The 18606-nt window shown below is 40.2% G+C and overlaps 1 protein-coding gene across 4 annotated transcripts in view; it reads right to left on the bottom strand.

The window, feature by feature from the left end:
• Nucleotides 1–18315, bottom strand: part of LOC112395160 (uncharacterized) — a 404375-nt gene extending 386060 nt beyond the window's left edge. For 3 of the 4 annotated variants that reach the window (XR_003002305.1, XR_003002306.1, XR_003002307.1), the window contains exons 1-5: nt 18062–18315; nt 10703–10815; nt 9986–10015; nt 7468–7642; nt 6723–6820 (exon numbers count right to left, since the gene is read on the bottom strand). The gene's annotated coding sequence lies outside the window, so the exon portion shown is untranslated. Of the gene's footprint in view, nt 1–6722; nt 6821–7467; nt 7643–9985; nt 10016–10117; nt 10431–10534; nt 10571–10702; nt 10816–18061 lie in introns of all 4 variants that reach the window. The other variant, XM_024738216.1, reaches the window with a different exon arrangement.
• Between the last annotated feature and the right edge of the window lie 291 nt (nt 18316–18606).

Genomic DNA, 18606 nt, shown 5'->3' with positions numbered 1-18606 from the left:
TTTTTTCCTGGTTCAGTCCTGGGAGACAGTACCTTTCTAAGACTTTGTCCATTTCTTGTAGGTTGTCCATTTTACTGGTGCATAGTTGCTCATAGTAGTCTCTTATTATGCTTTATATCCTGTAACTTCTCCTTTTTCATTTCTGATTTTATTGATTTGGGCCCTCTCTCTTTTTTTCTTGATGAGCCTGGCTAAAGATTTATCAATTTTGTTTATCTTTTCAAAGAACCAGCTTTTAGTTTCATGGATCTTTTCAACTGTTTTTTTAGATACCACTGTTTGCAGACAACATGATACTATACACAGAAAATCCTAAGGAAGCTACCAGAAAACTACTAGAGTTCATCAATGAATTCAGTAAAGTTGCAGGATACAAAATTAATACACAGAAATCTGTCACATTTCCATACACTAACAACGAAACAGCAGAAAGAGAAATTATGGAAACAATCCCATTTACCAATGCATCAAAAAGAATAAAATACCTAGGAATAAACCTACCTAAGGAGACAAAAGACCTGTATTCCAACAAACTATAAGATGCTGATGAAAGAAATTGAAGACCACACAAACAGATGGAAAGATATACTGTGTTCTTGGATTGGAAGAATCGATACTGTTAAAATGACCATTCTACACAAGGCAATCTACAGATTCAATGCAATCCCTATCAAATTACCAATGGCATTTTTCACAGAACTAGAACAAAATTTTTTTAAATTTCTACAGAAACACAAAAGACCCCAAATAGCCAAAGCAATCTTGAGAAAGAAGAACAGAGCTGGAGGAATCAGGCTCCCTGACTTCAGACTATACTACAAAGCTACAGTAATCAAGACAGTATGGTACTGGCACAAAAATAGACATATAGGTCAATGGAACAGGATAGAAAGCCCAGAAATAAACCCACACACTTACGGTCAATTAATCTATAACAAAGGAGGCAAGAACATACAATGGAGAAAAGACAGTCTCTTCAATAAGTGGTGCTGGGAAAACTAGACAGCTACATGTAAAAGAATGAAATTAGAACATTCTCTAACACATATACAAAAATAAACTCAAAATAGATTAAAGACCTAAATGTAGGACGAGATTACCATAAAACTCCTCAAGGAAAACATAGGCAGAACACTTTGACATATATTGCAGCAATGTTTTTTGGATCTGTCTCCTTGAGTAATGGAAATAAAAACAAAAATAAACAAATGGGGCCTAATTAAACTTAAAAGCTTTTGCACAGCAAAGGAAACCACAAACAAAATGAAAAGACAACCTACAGAATGGGAGAAAATATTTGCAAACAATTCAACGGACAAGGGATTAATTTCCCAAATATACAAACTGCTCATACAGCTCAATATCCAAAAAACAAACAACCGAATCAAAAAATGGGCAGAAGATCTAAACAGACATTTCTCCAAAGAAGACAGACTGATGGCCAACAGGCACATGAAAAAAAATGTTCAACATTGCTAATTACTAGAGAAATGCAAATCAAAGCTACAGTGAGGTATAACCTCACACAGGTCAGAACAACCAGCATCAAAATGTCTACAAATAATAAATGCTAGAGAGGGACTTCCCTAGCAGTCCAGTGGTTAAGACCCCATGCTTCCACTGCAGGGGGCATGGGTTTTATGCCTGGTCAGGGAACTAAGATCCTTCATGCCACACAGTGCAGCCAAAAAAAAGAAGAAAAAGGAAAGAAAAAAAAAGCTAGAGACAGTGTGGAGAAAAAGGAATCTTCCTACACTGTTGGTGGGAATGTAAATTGGTACAGCCACTACAGAGAACAGTATGGAGGTTCCTTAAAAAACTAAAAATAGAGCTACCATATGATCCAGCAATCCCACTCCTGGGCATATATGTGGAGAAAACTATAACTCAAAAAGATACATGCACCCCAATGTTCTTAGCAGCACTATTTACAATAGCCAAAACATGGAAGCAACCTAAATGTCCATCAACAGATAAATGGATAAAGATGTGGTATTTACATATATATACACACACACACATATACACAATGGAATATTACTCAGCCATAAAAAAAGAATGAAATAATACCATCTGCAGCAACATGGATGGACCTAGAGATTATCATACTAAGTAAGCCAGACAATGAAAGACAAGTATCATATAATATCACTTACGTATGGAAGCTTAAAAAGTCATACAAATGAACTTATTTATAAAAGAGAAACAGACTCACAGACACAGAAAACAAACTTGTGGTTACCAAAAGGGAAAGGGGTGGGGGGAGGGATAAATTAGGAGTTGGGGGTTAACATACAAACACTACTATATGCAAAATAGATAACCAACAAGGACCTACTGTATAGCACAGGGAACTATATTCAATATCTTGTAATAACCTATAAAGGAAACTAATCTGAAAAAGAATATATATATACACACACACAGGTAGAACTGAATCACTGTGCTGTACACCTGAAACTAACACGACATTGTAAATCAACTATACCTCAAAACAAAAACAAAAAGAAACAAAACAAATATTGATGAAAAAAATCAGGTAAGGTTTTAAAAGCTGCCCTGGGTAAAAAGGGTAATTAGTCTGGGTAACTCCAATTTTGTTAATTCTTTTAGTAATTGTCTGATTATGGACACATGATTATTCCACTTAATTTGCCAAGTAATCTTCCCAGTGTGCATCTACAATGTTTGAGTTTTCTATAATTTCTTCCTTTATAAAACAGAGATGATATTGTTCCTTCCTTATTCTCTGTTTTTATTTGGGGGAGTAGGAAAAGCGCTGAACCAGGATTTAGGAAAGTCATTCTAGTACTGGAGTGTCACTTGCTAATACGTGACATCATACTAACCTCAGTATCCTCATCTTTAAAACATAATGTTATTTCCCTTTTCTACTTCATATAGTTAAAAATAATATATGATCCAGCAATCCCACTCCTGAGCATATATCTGGAGAAAACTATAACTCAAAAAGATACATGCACCCCAATGTTTATATATTTATAGTTACAAATAACCATGAAATGAGATAATGCACATGAAAATAATCTCGAATTGTAATACCCTATATAAAACTAAGATGCGGTTAGCAGGACTTTACAGTGAAAGCCAAAGACACTATTTGGGCCTACGAATAGTCACAGCTCCATCATTTATAGATCTTAGATATGACCCTCAGTTTTTAAGGACTCCAAGTATTCATGCTTCCCTAACCCCATTAGCATATATCAGTCAAAAATCACTGACATTATGTTCCGGAAGCCTAATTCTTATTCCATGAAAGCCTGACAGACCTGAAAAGGATAAAAATCTGGCCTACGTTAATGCCTACTCTCAATTATATCATAGTGCACATACCAAAGATTTCCAAAATGTACTTCAGAACAGCAACACTGGTTCTCAAGTAGCAAAATTAACACAGGCCTTGTCTATTTCCTCTTTTCTAATTGTTAACTGGCCACACTCTCGGACAGTCTTTTACCAATGACCTTCCTATTGACATCGACTTCATGACATTCTGCATCTTTTGCAAATTTTGCTATTAGGTTTTGCATTACATGTGCATTGTATGTTAGTGATTGTTAATTACCAAGACTACTATGAAGTAGGAAGAGGGTTTTGAGTGTAAAATGCATTGGTTTTCAACTCATTAGTGGATGTTTTCCTATTTTGATGGCCTTAGCATCCCTGTGCACTCAGTGTGGAAACTACAGTAATGAATACTCAGATAACAAGGACACCCTATTCCTACCTCAAAAGGTTGTTCTGAGAATAAAGGTGAAATTCTGCTTGGCATACAGTAAGCCTCAATAAATGTTGCTTACTGGTAGACAGAAGGCAGTAAGCAGAAGCCATGAGGCAGAAACAAGGAGGGACAAAAGTAGTAACCAATTATGGAATAGGAAGACATCTACAAAGGGAAGCAACCAGAGGAGTGCTGAGTCACAAGCATGACAGACAAGTAGAATCACCCTTGGCTCCCAGAGCTGGGCCAGATTTTGAGCACTGCAGCCTTGCTCAGAGTTTCCTGGCTCTCCCTTCAGACCGCGTGTACACAGTGACAATACACTGCTATCACCTGGGGTAACCGACGATGCCTCAACCACGAAATAACCAAACGCACCAATGGGATCTCTTTGTTAAATTTTAGACAACCAGACTTGCCTCTGGGGGAGATACTGACAAAAGAAACCTTCCTTTCACTGAATGAAAGATCCCCTTTCTTTTCTGATTTAACTGAGTCTCTTAACTGTTCTCTTCCTTCACTTTCAACAGATCCCAAAGGATACTTTCTCCACCTTCATGGGAAACACACACACACACACACACACACACACACACAGTTTCTTGGTAATATATTAAGTGTGTACAGCACTCCACAATTTACAAAGCATTTTATTTCACATCCAGGAGAGTATAAAAATAACAAACTCTGGGAATGGAATATAGGGATTTTTAATGAGATCCCTAGATGACTAGCCAATCCTTTTATTTCATGTTTTTTCACTCACTAAATGAAAATCAAATTCCAGTTTTACCTTCCCAGGAATATCTGCCCATCATCAGAAGTTGTGGGTGTGTAAACACTCTTGAATCATACACATATAAACTGTCTCTTGGTTTATTACATAAATTACTAAGAATAACATTCATGGGTTTTCTACTAATTAACTAATTCATTATTTCATTCAACAATTATATTGACCATGCCATTACCATGTGCCAAGCAATGTATTCAAGGCTGGATTTCACCAGCTCAACTTTCACGACCAACCTTTTACAAGCCATAATTACACAGCCAGGGTACCCATGAGGAGACCTACTGACGACAACCCGAACTGAGCTTCCCATAGAAACATCAATTCTACAGTGGAACAATTACAGGCTTGGGATTCAAACTCTGGCTCTGCGGGACTTGCTTGCTATTTAGTTGGGGCAGCTTCTTCAGGTCTCCAAGCATCTGTAAGATGGAGATAATAGCACCTACCTCACAAACGTGGAAGGATAAGAGAGAATGATAATAATATAGAGTGCCTCGTCAGTGTTTGGCACATATAATAGGTGTTCAATAAACAAAGCCTACTGCCTTTATTATGAAAGGGCCAGACTTTTTTCTAAGGAAGATTCTTGAAAACCCCATTCTCGTGTATTTTTTTTTTCTTTTTTTTACAGCAGGTTCTTATTAGTCATCAATTTTATACACATCAGCGTATACATGTCAATCCCAATCACCCAATTCATCACACCACCATCCCCATCCCCCAGCCGCTTTCCCCCCTTGGTGTCCATACGTTTGTTCTCTACAACTGTGTCTCTATTTCTGCCCTGCAAACCGGTTCATCTGTACCATTCTTCTAAGCTCCACATATATGCGTTAACATACGATATTTGTTTTTCTCTTTCTGACTTACTTCATCTCATGTATTATTAACGTTCTCATTTTTCAAATGGAGAAAAATTAAGCTCAGGGAAGTTAAATCCTTCATTCATGTATCAAGTGTGGTCAGTCCGTACTGTGTCCAGACAAGGGCTGTTCTCTGCAGATACAGGGATGCAAAGGACAGAGTCTCTGGCCTCAAGCACCACTGTCTCACAGGGGAAACGCAGGAGAAGCGAACTGCCCCAGAAGAGGGAAGCACGGGGCCGGGGTAGCACACAAGTGAGCTCGCTCAGGACGCGGGGGGCCTCGAGGAGGCTCTCCAGAGGGGGTGTCCCAGCTGAGTCATGAGGGAAGTAAACGTGACAAAAGCAGATACCCACTAGCAGCCTGGCTTGAATGAAACCAAATCCTTGTCTCCAAGACCCGTGAGTGTCCCACTATTCCACAGCTCCTGTGATTAGATTCAATTAACAAGGATTTTCTTAGCGCTTGCTTTATGGAAATGTCTGTACTGGATGGCAACGAAGGTGAATCATCATAGTTCTTATCTCCCAGTAAGACAGACATACAGATAACAAACTCAACCAATAGCAAATCTAAGTTTGACCTTCAAAAGCAGGTGCTGGACTTTCTGCTTGAGCTTTCACCTAGTTCTCAGACCCTTGGTGTGGATGCTAGTAATTCCTCCCACGCCCTGGGGAAGCAGATCAACAACACTGCCCACCCTGTGAATTGCCCCAGGCAGCAAAGCCGGGCAGGTATTATTCACCACCTCATCTGTGAATTATGATATAAATTCTTCAATTTCTGCAAAGGAGCTTCTTTTATCACTTGTAGGTGCCACGAATTCTATATTTCACTGTGCACAGTGTTTCTGCTTCCTTGAAACTGTTCACAGTGGAAATACTTAAAATATTTTATTTAAGGTATCTGCATCTTTATAACTGATATGTTTCTTTAGCTTTCTTTTGAGTGATTGGGGAGGGCTTCCCTGGCGGCGCAGTGGTTGAGAGTCCGCCTGCCGATGCAGGGGACACGGGTTCGTGCCCCGGTCCGGGAAGATCCCACATGCCGCGGAGCAGCTCGGCCCGTGAGCCACGGCCGCTGAGCCTGCGCGTCCGGAGCCTGTGCTCCGCAACGGGAGAGGCCACAACAGTGAGAGGCCCGCATACCACAAAAAAAAAAAAAGAATTATTGGGGAAACTTCCTGTCATTCTGTGCTTTGGAGAGATACAGGAATTATCAGACCCTTAGCAGTTTTATTCAGCTCATCTGAAAAATCCATTGAACCCTGAAGTCACTACTCACTAACAGCAGTGCTCCCCATTCAGTACAGACTCACCTTCACACGCCTTCTCAACACTGCACTCAAATAACCACTGAGTGACCAACGTGGATGGGTTCATTTATCTTCAGTCTTTCTTCTACTGTATGTGGAATCTAAAAAATAAAACAAACGAATGAATATAACAAAACAGAAACAGACTCAGATACAGAGAACAAACTGGTTACCAACGGGGAGAGGGAAGAGGAATGGGGCAAGACAAGTGAAGGGGATTAAGAGGTACAAACTACCAGGTATAAAATGAGTAAGATACAAGGATGTAATGTGCACCACAGGGAATATAGCCAATATTTCATAATAGCTTCATATGAGTATTATCTATAAAAATATTGAATCACTATGTTGTATACCTGAAACTAATGTAATAGTTGATTGTAAATCAACTATACTTCAAATTTAAAAGAAATTAAGACTAGTTACTTTCTGTGTATGGCTTTGACCACATTCCACAGCTTTTCGTAGATGACTGTCCCATTTTAATAATTTCTAAATAGCCTTTCACTTTTACTTTTATTTCCTCCTTTGCTTACAAGCTCTTCATCTCATACACTCTCCATATAAAACAAAACCCAGGGAAACACAGCAAGTGGATCACTGGTACACCTTCTAAAATAATGTAATATCCCCCTCACCCATGACCCCTACAGCACACCCTTGTTCAAACCTGTTGCTCCAAAAAGGAAACTTTTTCAGGTTACATTGAGGACACTGTCCACTTACTTCTCAAGAGGAACCAACTTACCTGCTATTCAAGTCTGATAGGTTTTTGCTTCCATTTTGTCCTTTCTGTTTCACATATTCCCCAAGTTCCATATTTCTTATATGTCAATGGTACATTTTCCTCTTTTCAGCAGTCCTACAAAGTTTCCTCTTTTCTTTTCTTCTCTCTCTTTTTAATTTCTTCCCATTTCAGTGGACTGCGGGAAAGAACAGGAGGTAATTGCACAGGCTCAAGACAAGACGACCTCAAAGCAGAAATCCAGAAAATTTTTTGAACTCTTTTAAGTGCTACCCAATTGATCATACTCTTAATAAGGCTTTCTTATTTGTTTTCCTCTTCCTGAACCTAAGAAAATTATCTAAACTGATAATTGTACATATTATAATGTTATAATAAATTGAACATTACAATCCAAATAATGCAATACTGCTTATATGCGAACAGAAATTCAGAGTTTAAAAGCAGTGAAAGTATAAAGGAAATTATTTTCTATCATTATGAAAGTTTTAAAACCATTAGGAAATGTTCTGTTTTCTAAAATCTGCAATGCATTGGGCCTCAGTCCATTTGTCTGATGGAAGCAAAAAAGAGGCAACCTATTACATCATGGTCCAAACTGGAAATTCCTAAAAATAAGAAACAAGCTACTTTTATATTAGATCTAATTTACTATTAAGTTGTCTAATTAAGACAAATACACACACACATATACACATCTATATGGCTTCATTCAAATATATATGGTAAGAGACAGTGAAAGGAAAACAAATGATAATACCGTGTGACCTTTTTAATCCTGTGGGTTTTTTTTTTTAAACATTTTTATTAGAGGAAATGTGAGATTTTTCACACGTTCATAATGTTTTAAATGAATAGCCTCTAAACCTGTAAACCTATTTACAATAGGTAAAAGTCAGATTTTTAAGAAAACCAACAAATAGATTATTTCATAAATTGCACACAGAAAAAATACCAACAGAAAGAATAGAAAACTTACAAACACTGCAAAGTTCAATGTTAGTATGGAAAGTTTATAAGGTTACAATAGGAATTTAATTACAGATATGGAGAACATATGAACCTCTGGCACAAGTCACACTGGTAACAGATGTCAAACGCCCTGGAAAAGTTACCATGCATGCATTCATTCACTCATTCACTCATTCATATGTCCACCCATCCATTTCATTCCCTCAGTAAATATTTACTGAGGATTCTCTATGTTCCAGGATATAATAATTTTTAAAAAGAGGAAGGAGAAGAAGAAGGAGGGGGAGGGAGAGAGAAGGGGGAGGAGAAAGAGAAATTGTCTAGTGATGAACAGTGACAAGAAACCAGGCAATTACAATTCATTGTGGTAAGTAAATTAACAGGTGCTATGACAGCACTTAAGAGGAGCACCTTATCCAGATATGTCAGTGGAGGGAAGAAAAGTGTGTAGGTGGTGTACACAAAGAAAGTTCACTTAAGCGATACCTGGAAGAGTATGAATCATACAGAAGAAAGTCAGATAAAGAGTGGAAAGAATGGAAAAAGGTCCAAGTAGAGGTAACAGCATGAGCAAATGGCTAAAGGAAAGAGGAAGCATAGCACGTGGAAGGAACTACAAAATATTCAGTAGGTAGGGGCATAGAGAGCAAGGTAGCAGTGACAGAAGATCACGTAATAAATGATAGGCTTTCAGGGGCCAGATAGAAAGGATCTCGTAGGGCAATTTAAGGAATCTGGAACTTAAGGGTAATGACAAGCCATTAGCGGTTTTAATCAGAAAAGCAATAATGACCAGACAAGTGTTTTAGTAGAATCACGGTGCCTGAAAACAGATCATTCATTAGAGAGGATCAATTAGCAGGTGAGAGATCAATTAGAAGTTTTGCCTGGATCCAGAAGAGAGATGAAGAGAGAATCAGGAAAGTGGAAATGGAGTAAAGAGAAGTTTATAGTCTCAAGATACATTTAAGAAGTAAAATTAATAGGCAGGATAAACTTGATATGAAACTGGGAGAGGGTGAACTCAAAGATAAACTCAATTTGTCTTTGGTAACTGAGATAGAGAACAAAGGCAAAGAAACAGGTTTAGGTGCAAAATGGGAAATGCTGTTTTCAACAAGTTCACTTGAACCGCCTATGAGTCATCTAGGTGAATCAAGCTAATGGACAATTAGCTAAAAAGGTCTGAGATGAGGAGAGAGACGAGCATAGACATTCATCAGCACACAGACCACAGCTGAGTTTATGGGAGTGACTGCATAGCGTGAATGTGCAGAGCAAAAACAGAAGACATCTAAGGAACTTCAGCATTTAAGGGACAAACAAGCAGATGCTGCAAAGAAGGTGGAAAGAAAACCCTCTTCCCAAACAGAGAGTCAATTTGATATCCCTATAAAAATTCCCTGGCTTAGATCTGGGAGACCCACAGAGAAAGTTCTCCTGACCAGCTTTAACTCACGTCTTTGCTAAGCTTTCTAACATCTGATAGCCACCATCAACCGCCCACTTCTCTACCCTCCTCCAAAACAACTGACACACACACTCTTACCTTTTTATCAAGTTCATAAGCTCTTCTCTCCTGAAAATAAAAAAAACAGTCTGCTAAGAAGGTCTGTTTATATATTATATGACAAACAAACATTAAGTATTTAATGTTTAAAAAAAAAGGGAGACGCTCCACCTGGGTGGTAGTCTCACAAAGCAGAGACACCTCCCTCCAGAAGTCCCTCAGGTTTGCTACAGTCATCCACCAGCCCAAGGGATCACGATGTTCTCCAAGGGGCAGGACAGCCAAGGTCTCCCAAAGGTGGAAAAGAGAAGACAAAGAACAAATTGACAAGCTGACTGAAATGCTGTAGCTCTCAGCTGCAGCAGGCTGTTTCAGGACAAGAATTAAAGGCTTATCACCTTTTGGAAAGACAGCACGAAGAATGACTCAGAGCATAATTCCTTGTACCTTGACATAAATGTTGATTTATTCTTTCAAGAAAACTCTACAATATGTTAAAAAAAAAATTACCACTCTTGGAAAAAAACTGTCTCAGTCCTGCCAAAGATGAACTTTTCACACCAGATTCAAAATATGGAGTTTACTCACATATTTCCTGCTCTTCAGAGAGAGAAAAATGAAGACCTGCAAATATGAAGAGGCTTCCCTGGAATCCTGCAGTTACTCAGCATTTGGTCCTGCTGAATCAGTGTCTTGGACACCCAAGCCGTCGTTATTCCCATTGGACAGTGTATGCTGCGAGGAGTTTCTCCTCACCTGGCCAGTGGAGTGCAAGACTTCGGGAATGCTTGTTCAGCCGTCTCTGGGTTGGTGTCCACTGCAGTAAGAGTTCATCTCTGCCAATTCACGTGTCCCAACTTCACAGTGACCTGTGAACCAAGCCATAGAAAGAGAAGAAATGGGTGACTAGATCAACTTCTACTCCATATCCCAATTCCGGAAAACCTACAGTCTCCCTCAGGATCATGTCTTCGAGAAGAGAAAAGGCCACCAAACGAAATGCCGACATCTCACAGTCAGGGTGAATTTTTAAAAATGCAAATTGGACAACTGCTCTCACAGCCGAAACACTGGCTGTTTTGTGCTCTGCCATTACCATGGGAAGGACAGACCAGGTTTTACCACAGATTACAAGACAGGGATGAGAGATTCAAGGGGCAGAGCCAGGCACTGAGCAATACCAGCCTGTATCCGCTGAGCTCAAGACACAGGAGAAATCCAGCCAAGACCTGCAGAGCCACCCAGCCTCGCCGAGCCTGACTGACCAATCTCTAGCCTACTCCAAGCCGTATAAGTGAGCCCAGCCGGGGCAGGTGAAATGCCCAGCCCAGCCAAAGCCAGTGAACTCCCAGCCAACCTGCAGGCTCATCGCCAAAAAGACTGAGCTGTTAAGTGAGCCAGACAAAGCTTAGATCTCCCACGGCCTAAGGGTCAACTTCTGGGAGGAAAAGCTGCATCCAACATCTAATACCTCCAGAGATGATCATTCTGAACAGAAGCACCCTGAAGGGCTTCTGTATCATCAAATGTTTCACCACCTGCAAGAGTTTGAAAACATCATGTTTTCTCTGGTCACAGTTGGACTGCACATTCTTAAGGAGTGAAAACTTTTTAAAATTCCAATTATTTATTTCTTATTTTTCAAAGGTGAAATTGGTGAAGTTGAAGCCTCTCTAGTGTCCTCCATAATCTGTCCCCCATCCTTTCCCACATATGCTCAAGGCCATCCTGACGTGGAGGGGCTCTGAGAGCAGGAAGTCTTCTGTGGCCTGTTTGGGCAACAGAAGACCTCCAGGGCCACAGAATGAAAAGGTAGTCAAGAGAAGAAAAAGCATTAGCCAATAATTTGTTGTACTTGTCCCCTCTACTTCCCCTGCATTGAGGTCTACCCTAGTTACCAGACACAGGACTGGTTCTGGGCACATGCTCGCAGGTGTTGTCTACACTGTGTGGCCAGCAGAGTCCTGGCAACCTGCATTGGCTCAGAATAGCCTACGGGGTCTGCTCATGGCCACGATGGTCTGTGCTGCCCTGGTTCTGGACACGCTGTAGCAGCCACTGTCCACCCTGCTAGAGAACATTAAACTAGACCTAGAGCCCATGGATTACTGTGAGAGATGGTGTTATTCATAGTCAGTCAGATTTTTAACAATTAAAAGCCTACCTTACTCAAATAAAGACAGAGAACTAGCTACTGAAGTTCCTGCCCTTCTGGAGAAAAGACATCAAAATTTTGTCAAGTTTAACCTAATTCAAAAAGAATTTGGGGCTTCCCTGATGGCGCAGTGGTTGAGAGTCCGCCTGCCAATGCAGGGGACGCGGGTTCGTGCCCCGGTCCGGGAGGATCCCACATGCCACGAAGCGGCTGGGCCCGTGAGCCATGGCCGCTGAGCCTGAGGGTCCGGAGCCTGTGCTCTGCAACGGGAGAGGCCACGACAGTGAGAGGCCCACGTACCGCAAAAAAAAAAAAAAGGAATTTGAAGGACGTGAACCAACTTTAATGGAGGCCAGACTCAAGAACAAACTATCAGCAATAGAAAAACTGGAGGCCAATAATAAGGAGGTGGAATCTCCAACTCCTTGCTTAGGCTTAAAATACAGACCTTTACAAAAGAACTTAGCAAAAAGATATCTAAGCATTTAGAACAAGTTGACATTCAAGAAATATTCAGTCTTTGAAAAATTCATTGAAACCCATGCAATATAAGTAACTACAAGCAAAACAGCCTTTAAAGTGTACCAGAACATCAAAGAACAACTTCAGACAGCACTATAAAGATGTTTCAGATGACAATTCCCATCTTCGGGGAAGTATATAACTGCTTTCACAAGAAACTAAAGAACGGACAGGAAGAGTGAGCAAACTTACTAATCAGAAAAAAAAAAAAGGTTAAAAAAAAAACCTAGGGGGCTTCCCTGGTGGCTCAGTGGTTAAGAATCCACCTGCCAATGCATGGGACACTGGTTCGAGCCCTGGTCCAGGAAGACCCCACATGCCGCAGAGCAACTAAGCCCGTGCGCCACAACTACTGAGCCTGCGCTCTAGAGCCCGCGAGCCACAACTACTGAGCCCGCAAGCCACAACTACTGAAGCCCGAGTGCCTAGAGCCCGTGCTCTGCAACAAGAGAAGCCACCGCAATAAGAAGCCCTCGCGCTGCAACGCAGAGTATCCCCCACTCCCCGCAACTAGAGAAAGCCCACACACAGCAACGAAGACCCAACACGGCCAATAAATAAATAAATAAAACTGCATCTGGAACAAGTTCTAAATGATTAAGAAAGATTATTACTCAAGATGAGAGATCAGTCTGCAGTTCATGAAGAAGGCAACATGGATGCAGAACCTTGAAACTAGATATAAACAAACATATCAGAAAATGAAGACTTCTCATAAGATGAATTCAAAGCAGTTTTGATGAAACTGACTCATGTTGCTGGGTTAAACACAGCTGATCTAGGCTTGGCTAGGCCAGGTGACTATGCTCACCTTCACTAGGTTTATTTTAAAATTTATTTTAAAACTCTTGAAGAATGTGAAACCAAATGTACACTGCATTAACTGAAAGAGATAAAATAATTGAAGCACTGAAAGTCTGTAAGTCTCCAAATAAGAAAGCTTCGCTATGATCAGAAAGGGGGACGGTAGGGGGGAGAAGGGAATGTACTTAGAGAGGAACAGGGAGAACCACCAGAGGCAACTTAACATCCTTCCTACACTGCACTGAGAAAAATAAATGAATTTTCACCAAATATCTAATGTAGAGAGAATTCACCCTGTGAAGATAGTGGAGAATTCTTTCAAAATATCAATAGATGGAAATGTCAGCATGTGAAGAGCTAGACATTTCCAAAACATTTTTCAGGAAGAACTTACAACATTTCCAAAAGTAACCTTACATCCCTGATGTTCCCAATGGAGCATTTGGAAGAGCAAAAAGGGAGCACCAGGGAACCCCATGGATGAACAGACACCCAGAAAGCAGTGGCAGCAGGCAGTAATGGCACAGAGTCCAGGGCCTAGAGCCTGGTGGAGAGCAGATGCATCCTCCCAGGGACAGGACCACAGACAGAAGAGCCCTCCACTGGCCACCCCCATCCTTAAAACAGTGTGTCCTACGCTGAAGCAAGCCAGAACTTGCCCTGGTACTCCTCAGACTGGTAGATACTCAGGGCCTTCTGATTCAACCCTTCCACCTGAATGGAAGACCTGCCACCCTAAGAGTAGCAGCAAATAGTGGGTTTTAGGAAAGCAACAACAAAATGGGAAAAAGAGTCACCTGGAAGAAACTAGTCCCACTACAAAGTTCTGCTGAACACCGGGTCTGGGCACTATGAGCTATCATCAACCCAGACACTCATGCAGTCGCCGCGATGTTTTCTTTTCACTTCCTTGCAAAGGAAGACTGCTATAGTTACTTCCTCCCTCAAGATATGAAGCCTGGGCACAAGAAGGCTAAGCAATTTGCCTGGGCTCACAACTAAAATAATACCAGGAACTGGGAACTAAAGGCAAATATCCCAATTATGGACAAACCCTCCAACCATCCTGCTCTGCTAAGGAAAATTTATGAAAATAAAGGCAAAAGTACTGTGTCTTTTGAAGCTGTGGACGTGAGCTCAGCATTGAGGACTTGAACATTTATAACGAGGCAGTTGGGTCAGGGCCTACTGGTATCTCCTTGAAAGCATTGTTCTTTTATCAGTTAATTCGGTTAAGATCTGGGAATTTTTGTTGGTTTAAAAAAATGTTTTTCGGAGAGAAAATCCACGAGGTTTTAGGTTCTTGCGAAGTAGTCCATGGATCAAAGACCTTTGAAAGCCAGTGTCTAAAATGAATTAATACTCCCTACCTAGGAACAGTCAGCAAGCTGGAAATACCAGTGCAAATGGATTCCTTGTTTACTAGATGAAAAGAAGCCTTTCTTCACACTTAAAAAAAAAAACAGATTCTCTGCAACTGATATCATATAGACCTTTGAAATCTTGTATATTATCATGCCAATATCCCAAGATTTCGAAACAGTAATCAATAGACACTTGACATTTTCATGATTTGACAAAATTCTGTGCACAGAAATTAAAATTCCAGGAGAACAAATGCCAGGAAGGAAACCCCTAGTTTTACTGCAGTTAATAAGGCAATATGCCATCTATGTAACTTATTTCATCAGAAAGTGTTTCTAATCGCCTACTCTCCCCTGAGATTCCATGTGGCCCACTGTCACAGAAGAGAGCGGCAAGAGGCAGATCTGGAAATGGTCCCCCAAACGTAGACTTCATACTAAGTGTTCTTTAACTACAGGAACCTACTAGAGGTATTTCAATATACATTAGGATTTTTATTCAGGAAGAAAAAAAAAATTTGTAATCCTCCTGTTGTCAGTTTCCAAAGAGAATCCAGGTGCTTTACTTAGTAAGAGGGAATTATTAAATTTAAAAGTAGGCCCTGCCTGCATCTGAAGTATGACATACTTCATACGATGGGTGAATTTAAGGCAGAACCATGGAAGTGCTCTTACTGAAATTACCAATACAAGGACTAGTAAAATCGTTAACTCCTCTATAACACATGTCAAGTATTTGGTTGAAACTCTGATTCATTCCTGACAAAAACACTTTCTCTCTTAACAACTCCTAGGTATGAAAATTACCTTCTAAGAAAGAGAGCAATTATGAATTTTAAATCTCAGACCATATTAGGAGTGAAGAGTAGAGTACATAATCCTGTGGGGTCATAAATTCATTCATTGTGGGGTCATATGTTCCATCTGTTAAAAGCATATTTCACCAAGTAAAGTTAAATGAGAATAAGACCAAAAAGAAAAAAAGGACAAAAAAGACAGACAAAATGAGAAGACAGGTGTCACACTTCCTCAAATACACTCAACAATATGGATACTAAAAGTTTTCATTATTTCCAATTACTCATCACACCGTTTGACACAGGGCACTTAATTTCCTAATTTTTTTTCCTTTTTTTAAACTTCTCACCAATTTAAGATTTCATGAGGTAAGCAACAGGTTTACAGCTTTTACAAATTGAGGAACTAAGATATCTTACTGACCAAAAAAGTAAAACACAGAGTAATACACAGAATGATCCTTTTCTTTTAAAGCATATATCCTGTTTCCTAAATTTCTAAAGCACAAGTATGAAAGTTATTATGTATAAATATTTTCAGATAATAATAGTTCTTATTAATAAATAGCATACAGTGGGTGCGGAAGAGAGAAGTATGGCAGGGGACACTTTTGCTTTCGGTAATCTCCTTTTGGTGTTACTAAAAACTTGTATTTTTTGTTTGCCTTCTTCTGTAACTTAAATGTTTTTAGATACAAGAAGTTCAAGGACCACCCTGCAAGCTTCCACCATTAACGCGCTCAGCAGACAGCCTCTCCAGTAGAGGGCACGGTAGACTCAACATGGAAAATGTATGTGTATCAAGCCACTCTCAACTGAGGTTTTGCTGTACAGTATTTACATCCTACTGCATTGTTTCTTCCTCCAACGCAGAACGCAAAGCATGTGTCATCTTCACATTAAGCAATCCCATTTACCTAAAAGCCACTCCCAACAACAGCAAAAAAGGGAAGTCAACACTGCAGTTTTCGCTTTAAATGTACGTCTGCCTGCCTTAACTTCAGTTGTCATTCGGAAATGGTTTGCAAAAAAAGCAAATCGTTATATTAAAAACTTACAAGAAACATCTGGAATAGTCTATATTTAAACCAGCTACTTACATGGATATACATATACATTCACGACATACATTCACTGTCGTGAATGTATTGAGATGATTAAACTTTTCTGGCTTGAAGATCTCTGAAAAAGTTCAAATCCTAAACAGTTTACTTATTTTCTTATTTGTTTTTTACCCAGAGAACATTTATAAAGTATCTGTTACGAGCTTGATACTCCACAAAGCTGTGACGTTATCTTGAATTTTACTAGTACTTACACATTTATAACCTAATAAACCCTGAATTAATCCTTTAATGATTTTTCTACCTTGAATAGCTATGCTTCCAGATATTTCCTTCTTCCATGCACACGCAAATTTTAAAGAAAAAACAAACTTTTGTATAGTACTTTAAAATTTGCAAAGGCCTTTCACGAAAGATTCCCATAATATATTCCCATATATTCCGTAATATATTCCCATAATATACAGTGAGGCTGGCAAGAAAAACACATTCATTACTCCTAATAGAGATGAGAAACTGGTGCTCAGGGAGGTGGGACGCGACTGCCCCAGCAGTTACTTAGCATTTACTGGTGAAGCTCAGACTCTAACTACGAATCCTGACACAAAGCCCAGCTCTCTCTCCTTGCTGCCTCTGAGTCAGAACGCCTGTCTTTTCCACTATGAGTGAATTCTACCATCCAAGGTTCTAAGTGAAAAACATACTGAGGTTTAAATTAGCAAGAAAAAGCAAGTGTCTGCATATTACACATATTTAATAAATAAGTACTGAATCATCAGAAAGTGAAAATAGCTGTAGGAAATACGCAAAGTTCTTTCAGAGATGAAGTGCACACATAGGCTTGAGAAAAATTATATTCTTACATTTCACAAACATGCTTTCAAGTATTTATTACTGAAATCTAAATGATTTTCCTTTCCATAAGTGAGTACATGGCTGTCCTCTTTAGTAATAATTGCAGGTTTTACTCTCCAAGTCAAACTGGGAGCTCCAACTACTGGCAGCTCATCATAAGAATATGGTAAACTAGTCCCCATTTTCTTTTAACAGTTCTAATGCAAAGCAGAGAGAATATTTGCAGTCTAATACCTTGCTGTTAATCTCGCTGTCTACTTAGACGCTTGAGGGAAAACCACTAGAATATTCCACCGTACGGTTCTAATCATGTTATCTGATATCAAATCATTTTGGAGTTGAGGTTATCTACCTGTCCTTACCAATCAAACCGTTTAACTCGTGCTACAGCAAGATGATTTTTGAAGACTTCACAGACTAAGCTTATTCAAGCAAGCTGTTAACTTCTCCCTCCCTCCACCGCCACCTCTCCTTTTTGCCAATTAAATGTTCTGGTAAATTCTAAGGCAACTAAGAATGACTCAGGAGGAAATCTTGCATCCTTGCACTCTTACACTGATTCGGGTGTATGACAGCTGCGAGGTCTTGGTGTTTCCCTCTATCTCATAGTAAGGAGGTCTGTGATTTCCTTCTGTTCTGGAAGGACAGGCAGCCAAGGACTCCTGAGGGACAGTCTGCAACCCCACGGACAGACCCAGCCACGTGCCTGCTGGTGATCAAAACTGCACACCCAGTGAAAGCACTTTCTCCTGTCCCTTCCCTAACGTTCATCCCCAAACGTGCTACGAGACGCCCAGGCAGAACGCAAAGTCACTCACACCACCTGCTTCTGGACCGTCACCTTTCCTCCCATTCACGGTTTCCTTCCGCAAATTAAACGGAGTCGCAAAAAGGAACGGATGAGGGTCTCCCCAGGGCCTCAGGTTGCAGACCAAGAAAGGAGGCGTGGGGAGAGGGCGTGCGCTCCAAAAAGGGGGAAACACATCCTAATTCAAAATAAGGTAATTGCATTCGGGATCCCAGCAAGCAACCTTTACCTGCTGGGCAATCGCCGCTCGCTTTGGGGTCAGAGCGTGGGGGAGGGGGGGGGAGGGGTTTG

This window comes from Neophocaena asiaeorientalis, unplaced genomic scaffold, assembly GCF_003031525.2.
Source record: "Neophocaena asiaeorientalis asiaeorientalis breed wild unplaced genomic scaffold, Neophocaena_asiaeorientalis_V1.1 scaffold25, whole genome shotgun sequence".
Classification (NCBI taxonomy): domain Eukaryota; kingdom Metazoa; phylum Chordata; class Mammalia; order Artiodactyla; family Phocoenidae; genus Neophocaena; species Neophocaena asiaeorientalis.
The sequence above is the reverse complement of the archived record's forward strand: the minus strand, read 5'-3'. Positions and strand labels throughout refer to the sequence as shown.